Genomic DNA, 9,364 nt, shown 5'->3' on the forward strand with positions numbered 1-9,364 from the left:
TCCACATCCTTCTTATCTTGGTGTCCCAGAGCTGGACGCTGCACTGGTGGGAGTCTCACAGGAGTGGAGTAGAGGGGGAGAATCACCTCCCTCAATCTGCTGGCCACCTTTCGAGGAGGAGATACTCCATGGTTTTGCCAGGCATCGAGTTGAGACTGACCAGCCTGTAGTTTTTTGGGTTTTCCTTATTTCCCTTTTTAAAAATGGAGGTTGTTTTCCCTTTCCAGTGGAAGTTTCACTGTACTGCCATGAATATTCAAACATGATAGATAGTGGCTTAACCACTCCATTTGCCAGATCCTTCAGAACCCACAGATGCATCTCATCGGATCCCACGGACTTGTGGACTTGTAGTTCCTTATATGTTCTTGAACCTGATTTTCTCCTACTGTGGATAGTTCTTCATTCTCCCAGTCCCTGTCTTTCTGGCTCTGACTTGGGCAGTGTGACTGGAGCATGTGCTGGGGAAAAATGAAGCAAAAATGATTAAGCACCTTAGAATTCTTCAAATCCTGGGTAATCAGGTTTCCTGTTTCCTTTCAGAGAGGTTTCATGTTTTTCAAAGTGTGAGCTGAAAATGCCTTTTACATGAGATTCATCCTGGTTAAGGCCTGAAACAATACAGACTGCTCTTATCGTTGATGGACACACCTCTAGAAATCAATTTGCTTCACCTAATATTAACCTTTAGAAATGTCTCTCATGCTTCACTATGTAGAGGGAGCAAGTATTGAACTGAAGGCCCAAGAAAAAGTGCCTGTTAGAAATAGAGAATATCAACCCTTTGGGTGTGTAGTCTGGCACAGTGCTCAGCTGTGTACTTATGCATGAATCATTTTAAAGTGTGCCATTATTCTACTAATATAACACACTATAGTGTTACAATGATAATGCATTCTCTAAAACAGATTATTTCATCCACAGATGTTGTGTCACAAGCACAAGGAGAAAGATAAAAATATATATTAACCTGAAGCAGAAGACAGAGTTCTGTGCCCTGTCTCTGTATGCACACAGTTTGCCAAGTGGCTTGGCACGATTAAGAAAAAAAACCACTCCTGGAACCTTAATCCAAAAGCAGATCCAGTTCAGCAGCAGATACTAGCTTAACTTAAAGCCACCGGATTAGAATTTGGATGGAAACTGATATACCTTGGTTTGAAATAAGAGGTGATTTAGTAGCTTAGTGGAAACACACACTGGCTGCTTTAAAGGTCTTTTTGTCTACACTTTTCTTAAAGTCTCTCATGTCTAAGATATGCTGTTATTATAACAACTATATTGCCAGACGAAATAGCAACCTTTTGCATAAATGGTTACTTTTATGAATGCTTAGTTTTATGTAGTAGATTATCACAGCACAAAAACTACAGGGCATTTCAGTGATATACAATTATGTTCATGTGAAGGAATTGTCAGTGTATCAAAAGTTTCAATATTTCTTTCAGTTTTTAAGCGTGTAAAGGTCTCTTACAAGTAGCAGCTTTTATTAAAAAAATTAACCCCCCCTCTGTGTTTTTTTCCTAAGAAACAATTCCAAAAAAAAAGTAGGAAAAAAAAGACTTCTTCTTTTAGCTGCCTAAAAATAATGGTGTTTTCAAACTAATTCCTTTCATGTATTAGAAAGTTTTGATGGAAAAATACTCAGAGCCAACAAGGAATTCAATTTTCCCCTGTTTAGCATCTGAGTTAGCTGGATGGGAAAAAGAAAGCATGACAAAGGATCACTGATGCAATGGAGAAGTTATTGGTTGTTGCTGAACAAAAGCATTATAGGCAAGGGCGGGAGGTTGTTAGCGGGGATTTTTTTCCCTCATCTCCTCAGAACAGAAATCAACTACATGTCTAACAAGTCTGGAGGAGTCAGGCTTCTCCAAACATTTGGCTGGATCTTTCTTTATGTGTTAGAAGAAAACATTGTGAGTCACCATAAATGGGCCAGCCTGGCATTAGACACCTAACATTAAATTTAGGCCTGGTATGAATCTGCTCAATACCACTGGTGCATTTCATAGCTTGGTCACCTCCAGAATATCTTGGACATCTATTTTCAAATTGCTTTAATTCACTGAAGCAAGAACTGCCCTTTTCTTATTTACAGCTAGAATGACAAGATGCACAAGGCTCAGAACTGTAATTCTTGATGGTCTAAATGTGTATTTAGCTCTCTGTGGCTATGCTGTATAAGCATAAATGAAGAGCAGTGATATAATTCCCTTTTGTGTATGCTTTATAATGACCCACTGGGAAAAGGGAGCTCAAGGTTAATTATACCAAACAAGGAGAATGAAAGCATAAGACACACCCTGTTCTCTGGCCAGGCTTGAAGAGACTATCACACTCACAGCTCCTGCAGCTATTTCTGTAGACATTGCATGTCAAGCGTTGGCTGTGTACAGTGTACCTTGAGATGGGAATGTTGCCTTGCCTAGATAAAAAATTATTTGGAGGGATTCCTCTTACCTAACTTCTGCTACCAGAAAGTTATAGTCATCATCTAAGCTGGTCATCTGGACTCCTCCACAGTCAACAGGAAGAGATGGCTGCCTACAGAAAATTACTCACTGCAGACACAGGCCAGGACAAACCACTCTCTGGACATAGCTGTACCCCTCCAGTGGCTGTAAACTAGTTCAACTTGCTGCCTAAATATTACATAGCTAAAATTAGGTGAGATGAATCCCACACAATGATGCTGTCAGGACTAGATTAAATTTCCTTAGGACAGGTTTGAGCAACAAAACGCCTTTGTTTTGCCATTCTTGGCAACTCTATTACGGAGCAAAACCAGTCAAAACTAAACTCCTAGAGATAATGATAGCAATGAAGACATCCTAGGCTAGATGTGAACACTGGCTGCAGATGATGTGTGGTGCCCTTGGTGCCCAAAGGGCTTATGCTCTAGTCCGTGCTGCAATCACGTCTTTGTTTTGCTGTGTAAACAAAGAGTGAGGTAAGTCTAGGTAAACCAGGGCAAGTTAGCTTTTCTGTACTGAGCCAATCAAAACCCGTAGAGCATCAAAACAGAATTAAGGTGCCAAAATTTCAATGCTTAGCACTGTGTTAATTTGTGCTCCCATGCAAGTCAGGGAGCAGCTTATTTTAGGATTTTTGCTGTTTTCTAATGCTATGCTATGTAATTCCATGCCCACCTCTTCTTCAGTCACCTCTCATGTAGGAACTACTGAACTGCAATGAATTTCAGCCTGGTAAAGTGAACTCCATGTTGTTATGCTCTGACAAATTGCACCATGCCCTCCCTTGTCTTCCTGGGAAGCTGAGATCATGGGATGACAGAATAGAGAGAATAGTGGCAGGAAAAACTCGGTGCCAAATTAAGCCAGTTTCTGCTTCTGGATCTGAATTCTTAATGGAGAAGGAAAAAAAAATACTTCCTGTAGACTCATGCCCATGTGTAATTGTGTAATTGCAATACATTTTTTGGAATTCAGTTTCATAGCGATTCACAGAGTTTGGAAAGTTTAGCTTACATGGAGAGCTGGTTTCATTCAGACACCAGAGATCCATCAGATGTGTTTTAGGAAGGATTTCCTGCTTCTACTGTTCAACATGTGCAGGACCCTGATGTGAATGTTTGTGTCACACTAGCAAATACGGTTGCTATTCAGGCAGGTCATGCTTTGCTGATTTCTCCTTTTCATGAGTCAAAACAAACAAACAAAAAAACCCAGAAGTTTGCTTCAAGCTAAAAAATTCATTACTCAAGGAATTTCTGAAAAGTAAATGCCATTTAACCGACCAGGTAGAGAGCACCCTCTTTCTGCAGCAGATGAGGGAGGATTCGTGAGAGAAATATATAATATTTGCAAGTCTGGAGAATTTTATACACTGTAGCAATTTAAGATGATAAAGCCCCTAGCTGTTTGCTCTGCCACCCTACCAGGATTTATCATCCTACTGTCAAATAAGGAGTAGGAAAAACATGAAGTGGCGTCAATCTGTTCAGCCAAAAAAAGAAGCATCATTTAATAGTTTTTGGCATAAGCATGAGGTGGACAGCTGGAGGAAGAAACACTATAAAAACCTTCCAGAGAAAGGTTACCCAAGCTGATCTGTTAGCTTCCCAAGTGAAAGGCTTTCAAAACATATTTTTTCTAAGTGTTTTAAGCATAGCAATGGAAACAGGCTTCATTTGAAGTGCCTAGCATTAGGTTTTGTGATGACAAATTGGATCTTTGTGTTCATTCTTAATTTTAAAAAATCTGAGTAAAGCAGAGATTGCACAGAAAACCTTCAGCCCTTCTATAGGCTATGAATGCTGTACCCAGAAATATTTGACTATTAAAATAGTTTTATTATTTACAGCAAGAGATAATCATTTACAGAGAGGGATCACGTCAATATTGCACAGAGTCCTACTGGTAATATTACTGTGGCAACAGTCAATATCACCAAATAAGATGCCAAATTTTACCTATTTTATGCTGAAGACATGGTAGAGAAGAATTACATTTTATGGCATTTACCAAAGGGCATAAAATTGCAAAAACATAGACAAATCTTTTGGTGACTCTTCAGATAGAAGTTCGACTAATTATTCTTGAACAAGCAGATAGGCCTTTGGCTCTGAAGTCAAACAGTGGTTACAGAGCAAAATTAAAGAACTAAAAGAAACCCAGAATTTCTAGAATGTATGCCAAGTCCACAAGTTGACTGGGGCCAAGACTCTTAAAAGAACTTTCTTTTTAAATTTTAATGGCTATTTAATAAAGCTTTCTTGGCAGACATATCACTTTACTACAGTTCCTAAAGATTTTTGAGAAAATATTTCATTTAGCCCTTCCTATTTCTTTTTTTAAGCCACTCATGTGTGGCTCATGTGGCAACCAGCTTGATTTAGAAGAGTAAGGCTTGATGTCCGTGGACAAGCTCAAACACTCCTTAATTGCAGGCCAGATGCTACTGATGTTTCCAGGCTGCTCAAACCCACTTGCAACTCAGGTCTGTTTGTTCCAGCATATTCTTCAGCTGAAAAGTCAACTGAAAGGTAAGGTAGTAAAAGAGGAAAAACTGGAAGGACACATCAGATCTGGCTACAAACAATGCACTAAACTCTGGAAATGAAAACAAAAATATCAAGACAATCTACACTAAATACATGACTTAGATGATGAATAGAGATATATTAATGTGTAGACTGATATCAGCTGAGAATCTGGCCCTCTGCAATGTTTGTACACATAAAAGGTTATGAGTAGGCTGTCAAATTGTCATATAATCTTGTGCTAGTTATGGACCTGCTGTTCCTGGGCAAACCAGCTGCTGCCATTCACCTCACACATTTTCACAAGAGCCATTCAGAAAAACATCTTCTTCACTTTCTTGGGACATGACTCACCCAGACTCACATGTGCCAGAGAAGCTGGACCACCAAGTCACAAGAGAAACTCTTGCACCAGTCTTCCTGCCCAGGGAGGAATGCCCTCAGGAGCTGTGCTTTGAGAAATTTTGCAGATGCTCCTCTTTAGGTGATGTAATTCTGCCCTGCCCCTCATTTGGGGCTATGTTGTTAAAGCAATAACTTATCCTTAATTGTCTTGGGTGAACTTGTCAACACCAGACTTTTTTTGCTTCTTGTGTGCTTAGCAGATGCTCCTCTCCTTCTGTAACAGCATGAAAATATTATTAGGAGGAGCATGCACAGACATATGCTCAGAAGTTATCTCAATAGTTCCTTATATTTTCCACTCATCTCAGACTTTTGAACCTTTATTTGTACAGTCAGTTATGCTGAATTGCTAGAAAAAAAATCATATATATTACAAAGAGCTCTCTAATACCAAGACATACTTTTCCTCAGGCAATTACTTTTGTCACAAATGGCAGCATGAGTAGTTTTTGGTATCACAGTCCTTTTAATTATTGAATCATCTATACCTCTCCAGCTGCATTCCAAATTGTCATCCTTCTTTTCAGAGAAAAGAATAATTTCCTAAATATAAGAGCACAGATATTTATTGTTGCCAGTTTGTTTTTTTTTTTCCACAACACTATATCTCCTCTTTCCAAACAGTTTGAAAAATATTTAAGCCAGGGAGTAAGAATATATTTTTTAGATTAACTACTTCCTAAGGAAAAAACTGATCTAAGTTAGTGCAGCAGGTTTAATTTCGTCAGAAGAAGAGTGGTTTTAATGAGATTTCCCCAAATAATTCTAACCAAGACCTTAAAGAGGCCTTAATTTTTATGAGCCTCAATTAATTGGCCAGTGTTGTGGCCAGGCTACAAAATAAAAATTAAAGCAGAAATTTCTCTAAGCACTCCCATAAGCCTTATGGTCATAGGCAATAAGGTCTCAGAAACAGCCCCTGATACTTGTAATGTTTCAAGCATTCACTACAGACAGCTGTTAATTGACATTTAAGAGAATTTTAATTATGTACCAATGCATGGGCTAAACAAGCCAAAGGGGATGGGAAAATTACCAGCTGAAAACTAATTAGTAACCAGAACTAATTTTTCACTTTTTAGTATTGCAAATCTGCTGGATGCTGAGGAATTGAAGATCCTTTCTAAAATCAGATATTTTAAATATATAAAATATCTTACCGTGTTTATCTTTCTGTATAAGCCTAAACATTTTCTAATGCCTATAGGAAATAATGAAGTGAGAGTTTTTGGTTTTTTGTTTGGTTTTGTCTTTATAACTATTGTCTTACTGTGTTAGCAAATTAGAATATTCTTTGGCTGGCTTTGGTATGGTTTTCCCTCTCAGAGCACTGCTGAAAGGAACACATAGACATCTCTCACTTCTTTGTGACCAGCACTCTCCCAACGCCCACCATTGAAGCCAAGACAACGAGTTAGGCACAAACTCAGCAAGAAAATTTTTTCCATCTGGGATGTGTCCATGACATTGATTCATTAGTCAGAGATAAAGCTATAGTGATTTACAGGACAAGACAATTGCATTTCTTTCATATGCCCATAAAGCACAGAGTTTGGTATTGAGCTATCTAAATCCATATCTAGAAATAGACAGAAATAGAGATGTAAAAAATGGCATTTTTCTATCCATTATCAAATATGTCAATTATAGCTTACCTAAATCTTAAGGGCATGGATCTATTTTTGGATATGTCTTCCTTTCATCCCTGCTCTTGATATTTTGTTTCAATTTTTACATTTCATCTTCTATTAAAACACAACATTGGAAATTAAATTAAGAGAGGGGAAATTATATTACACAAAAGGAAATTAAATTAAGCAAGATTGTTACAAGGCTGTGAAAGGTTTGACTGAAACCAGCCTTCCGAAATTAATGTCTTCAGACATCTCCTGGCACAAGGATAGCTCTCAAGCAGCCACCATGATGTTCAGGAGAGGCTGTTCTTTCTCTGGTAACCAGAGGCACTCATGGATACTGATCAGAATTTCTGTCACGGCTCTCTGCTTCAAACTCAGTGCAAATAAAATACTGGATGTCACTATGACTTGACTCTTCTTGCTCCCCATGGATTTGGTCATTCTCACTATGGTGTCACACTCAGGTCGGTGTTTCATTGTACCTGACAACAACTTACTTCCACCATCATGAGACTCAAGTCAAGAAAGAAAGAAAACTAAAAGGATACTACAAAAGCAAGTAGAGATTGTGATGTACATCCTGATCTAAAAGTGGTTGGTGAGGTGAAAGCCTGCTTTACATTTAGCTAATTTTTCAGAATCTTTCCCTAAGCATCCACTACTGGCCCTCATTTCCATCAGACATCCCCAGGAAAACGAGGAACACTAGAAACTCTCTCCATACTTGAGGGTGGGAAAAGAAGGACACAGATGTAGGAATCCAAATGAATGATGGCATGACAGTGCCTCTTGTATATGTTGCCAGCTGAAGGGCTTAGAGGAAAGAAGATACAACACAGAGAATTCAGGGCTGATGGTCACTGAAGGTCACTCTCCTCCACTCACTTCTCCCCAAGTTTTCACAGCATAGTTTCCCAACCACTAATGAAATCTAATTTTAAATTCCATGCAGATGGAAAAGACTAGTTTATTCACTGTGTGTAATCAGAACTTAAAAAAAAAAAAAAAAAAAGGGCAGGGTAACCCAACAAGATACCATCTGTCAGAAATCTTAGGACTGAAAAATATTGACATGAAATCTACTTCCTGCCTAACAGAACTGGTATAAATTCAAAGGATGTCATCCATAAAATTAGCTCATTCTCACAATTGGGTTGGAATACTTTTATTTTTTTTCTGAAACATGTCCAGTTTAATTTAAACATTCATGTGCACAAGAATAGCCTTGTAGCTTCTGTGGTATGTAGACATGGTCACAAAAGAATTGAGGCATTTTGGAGAGGTACAAAGTACTGCTCTATCCCAGTCTGTAGAAAAGAGAGAACTGATGTGCTAGAGATATTGCATTTACATCTCACTTGATTTGTTGTAATGGGTGAATGGAGGGAGGGAGGGAGGGAGGGAGGGAAGGAAGGAGGGATGAAAAGAAAGAAAAAGAAAGGAAAATTAGTCAAACAGGGAAAAAACCAGTCCAATGCCCAATGAAAAAAGACAGAGAGTTTTTTCAGAATTTTCTGAGTACAAAAATCAGTGTGTAACAAGAGTTTACAAGGCTCAAAAAAGACATGAACATGAAAATTCCATACAGGCAAGGTTTTTTGTCCTTTTCATCCTTTAAGTCATGTAGGACCATGAGTAGAACGAAATTTTTAAACCTATGACTTACAACAAATAATTTATGATTAGTGTATTTTTGTCTTCATGACACTAAGTTAAATAGTTTGATAATACCTCAGTGAAAAACATGACTATTCTTTCATAAATTATCTTGAAAATAGATATGTCTGGATTTTCATAAATCAGATGCTCAGAAACGTCACATTGCAAATGAATGTTAGAACATGAAACATTGCAGTGCATCTTCTGGTCTGACATCTACCTGCTCTATTTATGTACAAGCTGGGTTGTGGAGGGGTCTTGTTTCATTTTAGTAGTTGAGAAAATTACTGTGATCATATAGTTTAATACATAAAAGAATCATGTAATGGTATCATTCATTTCACATACCATGACAAATATGGTACCAATCAGAAAGTTTTTCTGAAACTTACCTTTGTGATTTCAATTAAAGGAAGGCAAAAACACAAAACAAAACAAAAATAGAAATCTGTTGAATAATACAAATTTTCTCCAAATGATTTTTCCATATTTGCTGCCAAAATAAACACATGGTACATGTTAGTCTGTCGGGTCCGCATTAATTTGTCGGCTGTAGGAACTGCCGTGATCCACTTGCCAAAACCTGCTGCACTAAATCCCACTGTTTTTAAATTGTAACTCCAAACATCCTTTTAGGCTTGCAAAGGATTTTAAGTGC

At 38.1% G+C, this 9,364-nt stretch overlaps 1 long non-coding RNA gene across 1 annotated transcript; it reads right to left on the reverse strand.

Moving 5' to 3' along the window:
- Positions 1–419: 419 nt before the first annotated feature.
- LOC135298090 (uncharacterized) lies at positions 420–7,371 on the reverse strand. Its single transcript, XR_010360064.1, has 3 exons — positions 7,241–7,371; positions 7,066–7,155; positions 420–461 (listed from the first exon to the last, which is right to left on the reverse strand). It is a non-coding gene; the product is annotated as an uncharacterized LOC135298090 (long non-coding RNA).
- Positions 7,372–9,364: the final 1,993 nt, after the last annotated feature.

This window comes from Passer domesticus, chromosome 3, assembly GCF_036417665.1.
Source record: "Passer domesticus isolate bPasDom1 chromosome 3, bPasDom1.hap1, whole genome shotgun sequence".
Classification (NCBI taxonomy): domain Eukaryota; kingdom Metazoa; phylum Chordata; class Aves; order Passeriformes; family Passeridae; genus Passer; species Passer domesticus.